This window comes from Mastomys coucha, unplaced genomic scaffold (assembly GCF_008632895.1).
Source record: "Mastomys coucha isolate ucsf_1 unplaced genomic scaffold, UCSF_Mcou_1 pScaffold23, whole genome shotgun sequence".
In the NCBI taxonomy this organism is placed as follows: Eukaryota; Metazoa; Chordata; class Mammalia; order Rodentia; family Muridae; genus Mastomys; species Mastomys coucha.
In genome coordinates, this window is record NW_022196906.1 from 27,149,759 (window position 1) to 27,166,686 (window position 16,928).

The window sequence follows — 16,928 nt, forward strand, 5'->3', positions numbered from 1 at the left end:
GATTTGATGATTGAGTATGGGAAGGACTCCCAGGTGGAGTAGTCTCTGGATTGTCCTTCCTTCAGACTCTGCTCCATAGTTAGTCTCTACAACTCCTTCGATGGGTATTTTGTTCCCCCTTATAAGAAGGAGTGAAGTATCCACACTTTGGTCTTCCTTTTTCTTGAGTTTCTTATGGTTTGTGGTTTGTACTTTGTGTATTCCGATCTTCTGGGCTAATATCTACTTATCAGTGAGTGCATACCATATGTGTTCTTTTGTGATTGTGTTACCTCATTCAGGATGATATTCTCCAGATCCATCCATTTCCCTAAGGATTTCATAAATTCATTGTTTTTAATAGCTGAGTAGTACTCCATTGTATATATATATATATATATATATATATATATATATATATATATATATATACCACATTCTCTGTATCCATTCCTCTGCTGAGGGACATCTGGATTTTTTCCAACTTCTGGCTATTATAAATAAGGCTGCTATGAACATAGTGGAGCATGTGTCCTTATTACATGTTGGAGTATTTTCTGGGTATATGCCCAGGAGTAGTATTGCTGGGTACTCAGTTAGTACTATGCCCAGGTTTCTGAGGAACCGCCAAACTGATTTTCAGAGTGGTTGTACCAGCTTGCAGTCCTCTTTCTCCACAACCTCACCAGCCAGCATCTGCTGTCACCTGAGTTTTTGATCTTAGCCATTCTGACTGGTGTGACATGGAATCTCAGGGTTGTTTTGATTTGCATTTCCCTGATGACTGAGGATGTTGAACATTTCTTTAGGTGCTTCTCAGCCATTTGGTATTCATCAGTTGAGAATTCTTTGTTTAGCTCTGTACCCCATTTTTAATAGGGTTATTTGGTTCTCTGGAGTCTAGTTTGTTGAGTTCTTTGTATATATTGGATATTAGTCATCTATGAGATGCAGGATTGGTAAAGATATTTTTCAAATCTGTTGGTTGCCATTGTGTTCTATTCACAGTGTCCTTTGCCTTACAGAAACTTTGCAATTTTATGAGGTCTCATTTGTCAATTTTTGATCTTACAGCATAAGCTATTGGTGTTCTGTTCAGGAAATTTTCCCCTTTGCCCATGTTCTCAAGGCTCTTCCGCACTTTCTTTTCTATTAGTTTCAGTGTATCTGGTTTTATGTGGAGGTCCTTGATCCACTTGGACTTGGACTTTGTACAAGGAGATAGGAATGGATTGATTTGCATTTTCCAACATGTTAACCACCAGTTGAGCCACTACCATTTGTTGAAAATGCTGTCTCTTTTTCCACTGGATGGTTTTAGCTCCTTTGTCAAAGATCAAGTGACCATAGGTGTGTGGGTTCATTTCTGGGTCTTCAATTCTGTTCCATTGATCTACCTGCCTGTCACTGTACCAATACTATACAGTTTTTAGCACAATTTCTCTGTATTACAGCTTGAGGTGAGGGATGGTGATTCTACTAGAAATTCTTTTGCTGTTGAGAATGGAGAGAAACTTGAAGTAATGCCACTAAAATTATGGACTACACAAGGCTGACCACTCTCTCCCCACCTATTCAATATAGTAATTGAAGTCCTAGCCAGAGAAATTAGACAACAAAAGGGATACAAATTGGAAAGGAAGAAGTCAAATTATCATTATTTGCAGATGATATGATAGTATACTTAAATGACCCCAAAAATCCCACCAGAGAACTTCTAGTCCTGATAAACAACTTCAGCAAATTAGCTGGATATAAAATTAACTCAAACAAATCAGTGGCCTTCCTCTACACAAAGGATAAACAGACTGAGAAAGAAATTAGGGAAACAACACCCTTCACAATAGTCACAAATAATATAAAATACTTTAGTGTGACTACAACTAACCAAGTGAAAGGTCTGGATCACAGAAACTTCAAGTCTCTGAAGAAAGAAATCAAAGAGGATCTCAGAAGATGGAAAGTTCTTCCACACCAATGGATTCGCAGGATTAATATAGCAAAAATTGCCATCTTGCAGAAAGCGATCTACTGATTCAATGCAATCCCCATCAAAATTCCAAGTTAATTTTTCACAGAGTTAGAAATCTCAATGTGCAAATCCATCTGAAATAACAAAAAACCTAGGATAGCAAAAAGTATTCTCAACAATAAAAGAGTCTCTACTTCTGAAGATAACACGTGCTTCAGTGACAGGGACCCAGAGAACCCCTAAGCTGGAACTGACTTGCATGTTTCCTCCCTGAGAGCTAGTTTTCATGGTGCTAGGAAGTACCATGCAAGTTCCCACAGCAGGGAAACAACCAACATTTTACCCAGCTGTGATGAACATAACCTACAACAATATCTAGCATGGTATACTAACCTTAGGGGTGCAGTAGTGGCAAACAGACCTTAGTGGTGACTGCTAGCTCTCCAACAGGACTTAAGACTCACTCAACATGAGAGAAACTGTGTCTGGTACTACAGACCTAGCCAACTACCCAGCATTAGTAAAGACATAGATCAAGAAGACCCTACAACTACTGCTTTACTAAACTAGCACAATCCCTAACTACATTCCAAGTATTTATCCTTATACCCATAGGTGGATATAGTCCTCACCCCTCATCAAAGAACCTTCACTTGGCAGTAGATAGAGACCATTACAGAAAACCAAGGCTAATCAATGTCCATGTTTGTGGAGCCCAGTCCCAATCTACAAAACACTTTCACATCTAAGGCTTAGATTGCAGAAGAGGCGATAGAAAGAGTGTAAGAGCCGTAGGATCTGTGAATTTGCTGTGAAACTGTGCCTGCTACTAATTGGAGAAGCTATACTCATAAAATATTACCAACATTACTGTATAAACATGATGTCTAAACATGTCTAAATAAGTTCAACAATATACATGCCAAAACATAGGGGAAAGGCTAGAAGGCCACAACCCTATTAAAACACAAACAAACAAATAAAACAACACATCCCATAAGCAACTAAGAAATACTGAGAGTGGGAAAAATAATTTCCCTAAGGAAAGAATATACCAGTTGGTTATCCAATACCAAAAAGTAGCCCTAAAAATGTACATACAAGTAACATTGTACAGACTAAGCAGGTTTACACACACACACACACACACACACACACACTTCTTCATGGCCTGTCTATCTGTCCTTGTGTGTGTGCGCGTGGGTATTTGTTACCAAGGACCAGATGTTTAATAAATACTGAAAGATTATACAAAAAGTTTATGCAAACACATTTGCTTTAATGTATTCAATTCACTTTCAATGACAGCTGTATGAAAGGTATAGTTGAAGAGTTAAGGAAACATCCCTGTTGAAAAGGCTTCAAGATGTCCTCATACACACTAATTCCAATGGCTCAGGAAACAACAGTAAGAATATGTATGCATGTAACAACAATTGATGACGAAGAGGGTCATGAATTTGAGAAAGAGCAAGAAGCATATAGGAGGGTTTGGAGGGAGGAAAGGGAATGAGAAAGTGATGCAATGACATTATAATCTCAAAAATAAAAGAAATAATAATAATGGTATTCATTGTTTTTAAACCATCAACTCTCCTGCAAATGCTCTGTGGCAAAACTATGGGCATACATGTATCCTGACTCAGCACAGACTCATGCTAAATGTATTTATGCTTAGGAGTCATTCAGATATGTTTTTCAAAGTATCCACAAAATCAAGTTTAAGAAAAATAAAATGCCTGGGTAAGCTGAGAAACAAAATCTCATATAAATAACTTAAAGTCAATACAGTTTAATGTCTTACAAGATTGAAAAGCCTAACCCAAATGCAGTGCACGGAGAGAAGCAATAAAGGTCAGGGTAAAATCTCATAACATGGAGATTAAAAGGCAACACAAGGAGAATCAACTAAATTTTAGAAAAAGACACACATGACAGTAACCTGCCTAGCATAACTGTCCTCTGAGAGACTCAACAGCAGCTGATGGAAACAGATGCATAGACCACAGAAAAACATTAGGTGGAACTAGGAGAATTTTATGGAAGAAGGGGAGGAAGGATTGAAAGAGCTAGAGGGGTAAAGAACACCACAAGAAAATCTTCAGAATCAACTAACCTAGGCCTACAGGGGCTCACAGAGACTGAATCACCAACCAAAGAGATCTATGGAACAGATGTGCAGATTGGTTTTTATTTTATGAGCCCTAACAAATGGAGCGGGGGCCGTCTGTGACTCTGTTGCCTGACTTTCAGCCCATTTCCCCTAACATGGCTACCTTGTGAAGGCTCAAAGGAGAAGAAATGCCTCATTCTACTGCAACCTGATGTGCCAAAGCTGGTTGATGTCTGTGAAAGGCTTCCCCTTCTCTGAGGAGAAAGGGACAGGGGAATGGGGGGAGGTAAAGTGAGAGAGAGAGAGACTAGAAGGAGAGGAGGGAGAAGAAGCTGCAATCTGGATATAAAGAAAATAAATATTGAAAACAGAAAAATTAATAAACAAATTCAACAAACTTGTAGTGAAAATAAACAAGAGATTGAGGAAAGAGAGTTGAAATTATAAAGTTAGAGAAGAGGGGAACATTACAACAGGTACCAATGAAATGTGGAACATTGGAATATTTTGAACACTAAATTTTTTAAAAGAAAGAACAACCTGAAATAAATAGGTAAATTACTACACACATCTGAACAATTCCATAGGAGATAAAGAAGGAAATGGTGTCAAGGGTACCAGGTATCCAGTCAGTCAGACAGAGACAGCCTGGGTAATAGAAACCCAAGCTGTAGGCTAGACTCAGCATATACTATATTGGAATACAGCTTTTGTGTATAGCAGCAGAAATATGGAACAGGACTCTGAAGCTGAAGGATCTTCAGTAGGCTTCATTTCCTCATGCCCACCAATGGTGGGGGGTGAGGTGTAAAGAATAAGGATATATAGTGATTAGAGATGGTGAAAGACAACTAAATAGAAATTCTAGAAATGAATTAATTCTTGTTAATTGACTAAGCAGGACATAATGCAAACTTGAAGCAGACAATAATGCTTGCAGTTGCAGACAGGTATGGGAAGCTGAAGCGGAGACATTCTTTCTGTAGCCTAATTTCAACTATACATGGCATTTCCTGAACAAGCCATAAAAGAGTGCATGGCAGAACTGTTGCAGTATCCAGCCAGTACCATATGACACTATATTTGAATCTTATAGGAAACACAAGGGACAGTTATTACAGTTAACACATGGGCTACTGCAAATCATTATATCTGTTACTCTGGTTGGATTCCATAATCAAAATAGATTCAAAGGAGGCTCTTATAAAAGAAAACAAAATAAAACACACACCCCCAAAACAGCTGGTGAAGGGGTCTGCATAAAAACTGGAAGACTTATCACCCAATAGATGCACAAAACATAAGCAAGGGACACACACACACATACACACCCACACACACACACACACACACACACAAATAGACAAAAATCCCTCACATCTCCATAAGCTTACAATTTCTCAATACCAGAAAAGAGAGATGAAATAGCTGAAATGAAAAAAAAAAAGTTAGTAGAGGACCACTCTTGTAAGGAGTCAGTTATTGAAAGGATGGCTCAGATTGTCAAGTATGCATCTAAACAAGGCAGTGGTAAAAGTGGATGAGATGGTCAATAACTTGGAGGATAATTTTAAAATCACCAAGGAAAGATTCATTAAGGAAACCAGATTGCTGAAAGAAACTCAAATAGAAATTACGGATGTGAAATAGTTTAACAAAAAACACAGTGGAAAACATTATAAATAAAGAAGAGCAAGGAAAAGAACTTATTTCAGGGATGGAGGACAAAGTCAAGGCAGCATTGTATTTACACACATATAAGGAAAAATAAGACATATGGAACTTCCAAGAATTATGGAATGCATTTGAGAAACAAAACTTGGAATCCATGGAGTTTAAAAAAAGGGGGGGGGCTAAGATAAAGTCTAAATGTATAGGCAATTTATTACGTGAAATTATAGCAAGAAAATCCAAACACAGAAAGAAATAAAAACTAAAACTGAAAGTATTTAAAAATACAAATAAACATGAGCAGAGGACTTCTGCATGACACATCACAGTCATGCCAACCACAGAAGCCGCGAATCATCATTAAAGCTGGAAGGGAAAATGGCCAACTCACATTCAAAGACAGAAAGATCCACCTAAGACCAGACAAGCTGGGAAAACAGTGTGATATAGTTCAATTATTGAAAGGAAATAACTGTCAGCCAAAACTGCCACCACATGTAAGACTTATATTTGGAAGGAATGAGTAAAGCACATGGGAAGCAAGGAAATTTAAAATTAAGCACAAGTTAAGGCAATTCCTGACAAGTAAGACTGAAATACACAAAAGAGGAAAAAGACAGTCAGATTCTCCCAAGCACAGAAAAGAATGCATTTCATGAGAGAAATAGATGAACAGAAGAGATCTGGGAAGTAATCTCAATGTCTAACACTGTAAACTAGGAAACACCCAATACTAACAGGGAGGGAAAATGAACTGACAATTAATTAAGAAACCAGAGGAATTACAGAACATAGAAAATTACAAACCCTTCTTTTTTTTTAAATTATTATTATTTTTATTAGGTATTTTCTTTATTTACATGTAAATTTCTCCCTTCCCAGTTTCCCCTCTAAAAAACAAAGAAACAAATGAAAACAACAAAAACAAACCCCAGCTGCCTCCCCACTCCCCATGCCTGCCACCCCACCCTCTCCTGCTTGTAGGTCCTGGCATTCCCCCACACTGCGGCACAGAGCCTTCACAGGGCTGAGGTCCTCTCCTCCCATTGATGATCGAATTTGCAATCCTCCATTATACACACTCTGCCAGAGCAATCAGTCCCACTGTGTGTATTCCTTGGTTGGTGGTTGAGACCCTGGGAGCTCCGAGGGTACTAGTTAGTTCATATTGTTGTTCATCCTAAGGGGCTGCAAACCCCTCAGCTCCATTGATCCTTTCTCTAACTCCTTCACTAAGCAGCACAAACCCTTCTTAATAATGAACTTAAATGAGAATGACTTCACTGACAAACAAGTCCAAAACCTAAGTTAAAGGATGGAAATTCTCCTATCCCACAGAAGAAAGGAAAAAAAAAAAAAGCACTGACATAACAATTGCTAAACCTGATGAAATAAATTTAAAATTAGTCAAAAAAGATACAGAAGGCCATTATGTATTAATAAATGTAAGAATTCACTAAGGCAATATAACAGATGTGATTTATCTGTACAGCAAATGTTAGTGTTCTTAGCCTCATGATGCAGTAAGGGTGGGAGACTTCAGGGTCCTGCTCTCATCTTTAACTATGTCTTCCAAAGTAAAATCAGCAAAAATATCTTCATTGTTAAATAATACCATAGAGAAATTGGATTTAACATAGATCAACAGACTATCTTACTTAACAACATATACTATCACATCACAAACACTTTGGAAAGAGAGGGTAAAATTAGAACTGAAATAGAATTTATTGCAACAAACTCATGTATCCAGAGGCTCATTAGGGAATACTTCGAAAACCTGTATTAAAAAAAAAAAAAACCTTGAAAAATCTAGATAAATGGGAAATTATTAAATACATGTAATATATCAAAATAAAATCAAAGACATATAAACAACTAAGGCTTATAGAAGGCAATAATATTGAAATCATTGTCAAGTTTTACCAGACATTTAAGGACTTAACATTAATAGTCCTCAAACTAGTCCATAATACAGAGAGGGAAGAACTACCACCAATCTCTTGCAAAGTCAGGATTACACTGATACCAAAACAGATAAAGACATAAAGAGAAAGAAAACTACACATTGATTACATTCCATGAGTAACATTAGGCAAAAATTCTCCATAAAAGGCTCATGAACTAAAATTAACAGACATACAAGTTGGTTTCACACCAGAGATATGCTGTTTAAATAACAGAATCAATAACTATCATATACCATATAAAGACAGAAATATCATTATTGTCTATGTAGATGCAAAACAGATACTTCACAAGGTCAATGTGTCTTCATGTCAAAGGTCCTAAAGAAATTATGAGTATTAGGAGCTTAAGGCAGATCTACAACCAGCATTATACTAAATGGGAGTAAAATTAAAGATTTTTTAAAAATATGGAATAGGATTAGGTTGTCCATTCTCCACACTTGTTCAATAGAGTGCTCAATGTTTTAGCTACAGTAATAAGACATGAAAAGAAATAAAAAATGTAAGCTGGTCAGTAAGAAGTCGAACTCTGATTTTCAGATGGCAGTATCTTATACTTAAACAACTCAACAGACTCTAGTAACAAACTCAGATCTGATGAACTTGTTCAATAAAGCAGCAAAATATAAGACCAAAATGTAAAAAGAAAGTGGATTTCTATATACTGAGAATGAACTGGATAAAAAAGAAATGAAGGAAATATAACATTTGCAATAGCTTAAAATTTAAATACCCAGGAGTAAAGCTAACCATGTGGTGAAAGGTTTTTATGATGAAATCTGTAAGACACACTGAAGAAACTGAAGGCAATAGAAAATACACAGGCCTTTCTTGCTCATAGAGTGACAGGTTTAATCTAGAGAAAATTGCTACATTACTGAAAGCTATCTACAAATTCACTGCAATTCCCATCAAAATTTAAATGGCTTTCTTAGTAGCACTAGAAAAAAATCAATCCTAAGATGACACAAGTGTAAAATTCAAATAGAGAACTCAGGACTGAGCAGAAAAGAAAGATGATCCTACCCCATTTTATAACACAGAATTGTAGTGACAAAGACATTATTGTATTGGCAGAGAACAAGACTTATAGACCAATGTAAAAAAAAATAGAGAGCCCTGAAATAAACCCACACAGTAATAACTATCTAACACTTGACAAATGTGTCAAAAATATATTGTGATTAAAAAGTCAACATCTTTAATAAATGATGTGGGGGATATTGGATATTCACATACAGAAGAATGAAATTAGACCCTCATCTCTACCCCATACCAAAAAAAAAAATCAGTTCAAAATAAAGTCTTTAATATAAACCTGAAATTCTAAAACTGATAGAGTAAAATAAAGGAATGTAGACATAAAGACAGTTTTCTTAATGTGATTCCAATAGTACAGAAAATAAGCCCATGTGTCAAGAAATGACATTCCATGCAGTTACAAAACTTCTGCACAGCAAGTGAAACTACTGGCACGCTGAAGAGATAGGATATGTAATAGGAGAATAAAATGCTAACTGTCCTACTGAGAATTAACTTTCGAGTTGAAACAGCCTACAATCACCCCAAAAGGAGTTTCAATAGAATGCCTTTATCGGATTGGCATATGGGAAGGTCTCTGAGTGAATGTCTTGTTTCAGTTAATATAACAGAAGACACCAAGCAACTGGGGGTGGGTCCATTTCTTGGGCAAATGATCCTGGCCTGGATAAGAAATCAGAGCATGTGCCAGAGAGCAAGCCAGAGAGGGAGCTAAATGAATCATTTCTCCATGGTTCCCACCTCTAGGTTTCTATCTTGATTTCCTTTAATGGTAGCATGTGACCTGGAAGAAGTGTAAGTCAAATAAATTCTTTCCTATCTAAGCAGCTTTTGGTCAGAGTATTTTGTAAGAACAATCGAATGAAATGTACGTACCAACTATTTAGTAGTTGGCTTAAAACCTGGAAACTACAAAGAGCTTCAAAATTAAAACAAGCAAACAAAAGACAAATCAACAATAACAAACCCAAATCTTCTAATTAAAAAAAAATGATGAACTAAATAAACAATGCTCCAAAAAGAAATGTAAGAAATGCACACAATAAATTATTGAAGAACCATTCTATATCCTATTCATCAGGGAATTTCAAATACAGGTTGCTTTAAGAGTCCATAATATACTTGTAACTTGATGGTTATGATTAAGAAAAAGAAACAAATGACAAATACTAGAGAAGATGTGAGGAAAGAGTAAACCTTTGTAATGCAAGCCTGTGCAGCCAACATAAATATCAGTATAGGTGTTTCTCACAAAGCTAGAAACAGAGCTACCACATGACCCATGTATACAACACTGGCTGTATACTAAGGGACTCCACATTCTACCCCAATGACCCCTGCACCATAGCTTTACTATTCACACTGATTAGAAATGGAACTAGTCTAGCTGTCCATCAACAGTTAGATAAGATCTTGTGGCTTATATGCAGAATAGATTGTATTTGACCTTAAAGAATCATGAAATCTTCGGAAAAAAAATTGTATGTAACTGGAAGATATTGTCTTAAGTGAAGTATCTCAGGTTTAGAAACATAAATACTGGATGCTTCTTTCCCATTTGTGGATATCAGAATTTAATTTTTGTATGTGTTTCAGGGGTAATTATAAGCCATAAAACTAGAAAGGGGGGATTAAAGGAGAAAAACATATTATTTTTTAAAATAAAAGTGTATGTATCTGAGGAAGAAGAATAAAAAGGCCAACCAAAATATCCGTAGGTTATCAGAATAAGGGGGGCTACTGGAGGGGATAAAGAGGGCAGGAAATTGGAGAAGGCCAGGTGAGAAAAGAACATCAAAAAAGTACATGACCCAGCATTGTTCCTGTCTAAAATAACTGCAGGGACAAAAATGGAGAAAAGACTGAGGGAAAGGAGGTCCAGTGACCAGCCCAAATGGGACCCAGATCGAGTGGAGGCTCCAAGACCTGACACTATTACTGATGCTATGGTCTGCTTACAGACAGCAGTTTAGTATGGCTGCCTTCCTCTCGGCCTAACAAACAACTGACTGAGACAGATACAGATACTTATACCCAAGCAATGGACTGAAGTCGGGACCACTGTGGTTGAATTAGAGAAAGGGTAGAAGAAGCTGAGGACGGCGACCCCATAGGAAGACCAGCCATCTCAAAGAACCCCCAAGATCTCTCAGACACTGAGAGATCACTGAGGTGGCATTCACTAGCTGGTCTGAGGCCCCCACCACCTATACAGCAGAGGACTGCCTGGTCTGGCCTCAGTGAGAGAAGACACACCTAACCACTGAGAGACTTGAGGCCCTAGGGTGTGGGGAAGCATGGTAGGGTGGGGTGGGATGGGGTTGGGGGTTGAGGACATCCTCTTGAAGATAGGGGGGAAAAGGCATGAGATGAGGAACTGTTGGAGGGCAGACCAAAGGGGGGATAATGACCGGACTGTAAAAAATGATTTAAAATAATTTTTTAAAAGTCCCATTATGAAACCTATACTTTTGCATGTTAATTTAAGCCTAACAAAAATTAAAACTTACAAATATGAACAAATTTATTACAAGCCAAAAAGACTGAATCACTAATAAGTTCTCCCACTAAAAGAAACTTGGACTACATAGATTTATGAGTAAATTGAACCAAAACTTTAAAGAGGGCTAACATCCACACTCCCCAAGCCTCTGTGAAAGAGAGAAGAAACACTACCACACTCCTTTACAACCACAGTCTACTACTAGGAGTCCACACTCCTTTACAACCACAGTCTACTACTAGGAGTCCACACTCCTTTACAACCACAGTCTACTACTAGGAGTCCACACTCCTTTATAACGACAGTCTACTACTAGGAGTCCACACTCCTTTACAACCACAGTCTACTACTAGGAGTCCACACTCCTTTACAACCACAGTCTACTACTAGGAGTCCACACTCCTTTACAACCACAGTCTACTACTAGGAGTCCCAAGCTGGGTATCACACTAGGAACAAATTAATAAAACAAGGCAAAAGAATAGACTAGTTTCTCTGATGAACATAGATAAAAAATATCTTAATAAAATACTTGCAATCACATTTTGAGAACACGTTAATATCATGGCTGTTTTCATCTTATGAACACAAGGATGATTTAATAAGCAAAATTCAAGAGGTGTGAAACAGAATATAAATAGACTTTGGGACAGAAATTCCAGGATCATCTTAATACATGCAGTGAAGGCTTTTGACAAATTCCAGCATCCCTTTAAGATAAGAGCCAGCCCTGAAGAAAAGAAGGGAGACATTGCAACCTAAGAAGATTATAAACAGCAAACCTACAGGCAACATTATACAACATGGAATAAGGTAAAGAGCATTTCCTCTGAAATTACAAAAGAGGCAAGGGTTTTCTCTCTCCTGATTCCTGCACAATACAGTTCTCTAAGTCTTAACTATAGTAAACAGGTAAGAAAAAGGAATGAAATTTTACAAATACGAAGGCAAGAAGTCAAATTAATTTTGTTCCCAGATGGTATGATCTCATATTTAAAACTCGAAGCTCGTACCAAGAAATTCTTAGATTTTGTGAACACTTTACGCAAAGTAATGGGATGTAGAATCAACATGCATAATTTAGTAGGTTTTTCTTTATACCAATAATGAGTTTTTTGAAAATGAAAGCAGAAAAAAATAATCTCATTCTTAACAGCTTCAGAACTCCCTGGGAATGCAAGGAATAACTCAAAACGAAGGGAGTAAAAGATATGCACAATCAAAGCACTAAAGGTTAAAGAAATAAATTGAAGCTGACAGTAGATAATGGGAAGATATCCCATAACCCTCTGACACCAAGAAAAGATCCTAACAGCCATGTGATATAAAAGCTATGGAAGAAAATGGCTGAAGATGTTTCTGCTATACTTGACTAGAAACCATCAGTCACAGAAAGGATGGATTCTAGAAGGAATAAACTGGGGTCTGGACAAGAATAATGGCTGGATGAGAAGTGAAAGATTTTTTATATCTACTAAAATTCCAGAAGAGCAGAAAATTAAAACATTTTTTATTAATTAATTAATTTATTTATTCACTTTACATCCCTATCATAGCTCCCTTCCCTCCTCTCCTCCCAGTCCCACTCTCATGATTCTCTCCCCGGTTACCCCTCCCCTCCTCCTCAAAGAAGAGGAAGCCCCCTTGGGTACCATTCCACCCTGGGACATCCAGTCCCAGCAGGACTAAGCACATCCTCTCCCAATGAGGCCAAACAAGGCAGTCCAGTTAGGGAAAGGGGATCCAATGTCAAGCATGGAGTTAGTGATAGCCCTTGCTCCAATTGTTAGGAGACCCATATTAACAACCAAACAGCACATTTGTTCCAAATATGTAGGAGACCTAGGTACAGCCACTGCATGCTCTTTGGTTGGTGATTCAGTTTCTGTGAGCCCTCATTGGTCCAGGTTAGTTGACTCTTTAGGTCTTTATGTAGTGTTCTTGACCCCTCTGTGTTTGTTCAATTCTACCCCCACCCCACATTTCCACAAGATTCCCCAAGCTCCACCTTATGTTTAGCTATGGGTCTCTGCATCTGTTTCCATCAGCTCCTGGATGAAGCCTCTCAGGAGACAGTTATGTTAGGCACTTGTCTGCATGCATAGCAGAATAACATTAATAGTATCAGGGGTTGGTTCTCTCCTGGGGGAATGGGTCTCAAATTGGAATCCTCATTGATTGTTCATTCCTTCAACTCTGCATCTTTTTTTTTTAATTCCTGCATATCTTGTAGGCAGAACAAATTTTGCATTGAAGGTTTTGTGAGTGGGTTGATGTCCCCCTCCCTCCACTGGAAGTCCTGCCTGGCTACAGGAGGTGGCCACTTGAGTCTCCATATCATCTCTTGGTAGGAATTTCAGCTAGAGTCATCTTCATAAACACCCTGTAGCCTCCAGGGGAGACCTATCCCTGGTCTCCAGCTAGTTCCAGAAATGCATCCCACCAATTTTCATTCTCACTCCTGGGCCTCCTTCTTCCCCTCTCCACACCTGATCCCCATCCAAAATAAAGAGTTAATAAAAAGGAATAGAGAGAGAATAAGGCTGTGGCTTTGGTGTTTATTGGTAGGGATCCCCCTTGCAAACACATGGTCACACAGAGAATCTTGACCAGAATTCTTGAGTGCTATGATCAACCAATCTATCTGGTGTGTGTGTGTGTGTGTGTAGGGGGGTGTGTATGCATGTGTGTGCATGCGTGTGTGTGTGTGTGTGTGTGTGTATGTGTGTATTTGATATTTGATCTGACGAGAAAGTGGAAAGGCTTTTTCAGTGTGCCCTGTCACCAAAGAGATTAATCAATTCACAGTGCAAAAAGCAATGAACTTTTGAGTCTCTCTCTCTCTCCCTCCCTCCCTCCCTCCCTCCCTCCCCCCTTCTCTCTCATACACACACACACACACACACACACACACACACACACACACACACACCACAGCTTTGAGAATATGGAGGTTATGTCTTTTTCTACACCATTTTTAAAATTTTCTCTCATTTGAATCCACAGATGAAGTAAACTTCAACCTTCCTTTAGCTTCATGTCTTGGATGTTCTTTATTTATATCCACATTTTGTCTTATTAGTGCATACTGAGACATGGCCCACACATTGTTTATCTGTGTGTTTTCAATATCTCACAATACTATTGATGTGCCTTGTAAATAACTGCCACAGAATCATTCCATAGGGTAGTCAATATCAACATTTTTCTAATGATTAAACAAGGGCATACATGTTAAATAACTAGTCTAAGCTCCCACAGCTTTAAATGTTGATGCCAGAATTTGAAACTAAGTAACCTCCCTCCAGGACCCATGATCTAATCCTTTGTGTAACACTATCTTCTGAGTCCCAGAATTAGTTAATTAATTAATAAATCCAAATTTGAGACATAGAACTCTGGAATGCTCAGGGAGAAGACCCAATAAAATACCCAGGGGTTAATGGTTCTTTTTGAGAGTCCACAGAGGTGCAGCATGTTCATTGACAACACTATAAGCTTTGACTGAGAAGCTTGGAAAGTTCCCAAGGTCTTAAGTCTGCCCTCTCTGCTCCAACTTACCTTGGCTTTCTTTGCCAAATAGACATAAACATATAGCAAACATGGGGCTTATAATGGCTGAAAGTAACCCCTAATTCGACTCTGGTAAATTACAGCAACTATATAATTTCCATTTCTTATCATATCTCCAGGTTTCTTAAATCTCCTTTCAGCATGCTATTGTCACAGTGTATAACCCATAATATCTCTAGCAGAACTTTAAGGGGACATTTGCATGTAACCTTATCAATTCCCTCATGCTTTTAGGAATATACATGACCCAAACAACTTAAGAGGCCAAAGATTGTTCACTTGACCCCATGCACTTGGATGATACATCAGAGCATCTGAAACCTGTGGCAGGTTTCTTCACATCAATGTGGCTGGAAAGCAGAGAAAGAGGCAAAGCCTGAAGACATTCAAATTCCAACAGTGACCCACCTCTAGATAAGCCCCACCTCCCAGTCTTTACAACCTACCAAATGGTATCACCAACTGGGGAACAAGAACTCATGGATGTGTTACAAATTAGAGATAATGCTTAGGGAAATTTTTCATTTTGTGGAAAAATAAATGATTTTTTTCCTTTTCTTTTTTTTTTTAATTTTTATTGAAAAGAAACCGATTCTACTCTTATACAATACATGCTAACCATAATTTTCCCTCCCTCCACTCCTCTCAGTGACCTGCAGTTTCCCCTTTTCCCCAGATCTACTTTTCACCCAGGACAAACAGGACAAAACAAGGTAAGACAAGACAGATGTCTTCATATTGAAGCTGAACATGGCTACCCAATAGGAGGAAAAGAGTTTCAACAGCCAGAAAAGGATTCAGAGATACACCTGTTCCCATTGCTAGCAGTCCTAAAAAAACATCAAGATAACATCTATAACATAATCAGAGTACCTAGTGCTGGCCTATGAAGGCTCTGAGCTTGCCCGTCAGTCTCTTGTCAGCCCATGTGACCACTGCTTAGTTGTGCCATGTTCTCCTAGTATCTTCCATCCCCTCCTACTCCTACAGTCTTTCCTCCTTCTTTTATTAGGGCTTCTGGGCCTCTGACTGGAGTGTCTATATTGTGGAAATGCTTTTCATTAATTTTTCCAGTGAACATTAAATCAGGAGCTTGATGGGTATTGAGAGTTCATGAATATTTTTTTAGACAGTAAGATTGTAGGATAACACTAGACGAAGATTTTTTGCCCCCATATCTTGGATCTATGAATAGTGCCCCTGAAGTTTCTTCTGCTCCTTGTTATTTTGGTATTCTGGTTTCTGACATCCCTATGGAGTGTATTCATGGAGTTCTGTGGTTTGGTTCTCATGGTTCGTAATAGGCTGTTGGCACCTTGTTTGGGAATAGCATGAGTTCTCCATGATAATAAACTTAACCCATCAGACCCCTGAAGCAGATCGTTTGTCATAGTGTGTGCATGAGCACAGAGTCCTTACCACTGTCTACACCACCATCCCTGTTGGGTTAGCAAAGAACTTTATGAACTAACTTGTTGAAGATTGGTGCTAATGCTTTGGATCTGCGTGTCCTTAATTTTGCTTCTTTACACTGACCTAGTCCATGAATATATATATATATATATATATATATATATATATATATATATATATATATATATATATATATATATATATACACTTTTGTGTTGTAATTCTGTCTTGAATTCTCTACATTTGCAGTAGATCTTATAATCAATGTCATAATCTTCTATTTTTTAAAGAATCATTTTAGCTCTTCTGAGTCATTTATTCAACAACTTCAATAAAAATCCTGCTTGAATTTTTGATACAGATTGTATTTAAATCAATAATTCAATATGAGAAGATTGACTCTTTAGTGTTGAGTTCTCAGACCAAAAATATGAAATTATTTCAGTGAATTTTAAACTTGCTAAGCAATGCCCTGCAGTTAATATACACACTTTGCTCTTCTTTTGTTTTATCAATTCTAAGGTGGTTTATGAATTTTATTCTACTGGATAGAATTTTAGTTTTTTAAAAAATATTATTATTAGTGTATTGTGAGGGGGAGATTTGACACCCTACACACACAGCAAGAATATAGGTAAGAGAGTTCTACTTTGTGGAATCAATTTTCTCTGTCCAACTTTATGTGGATTCCAG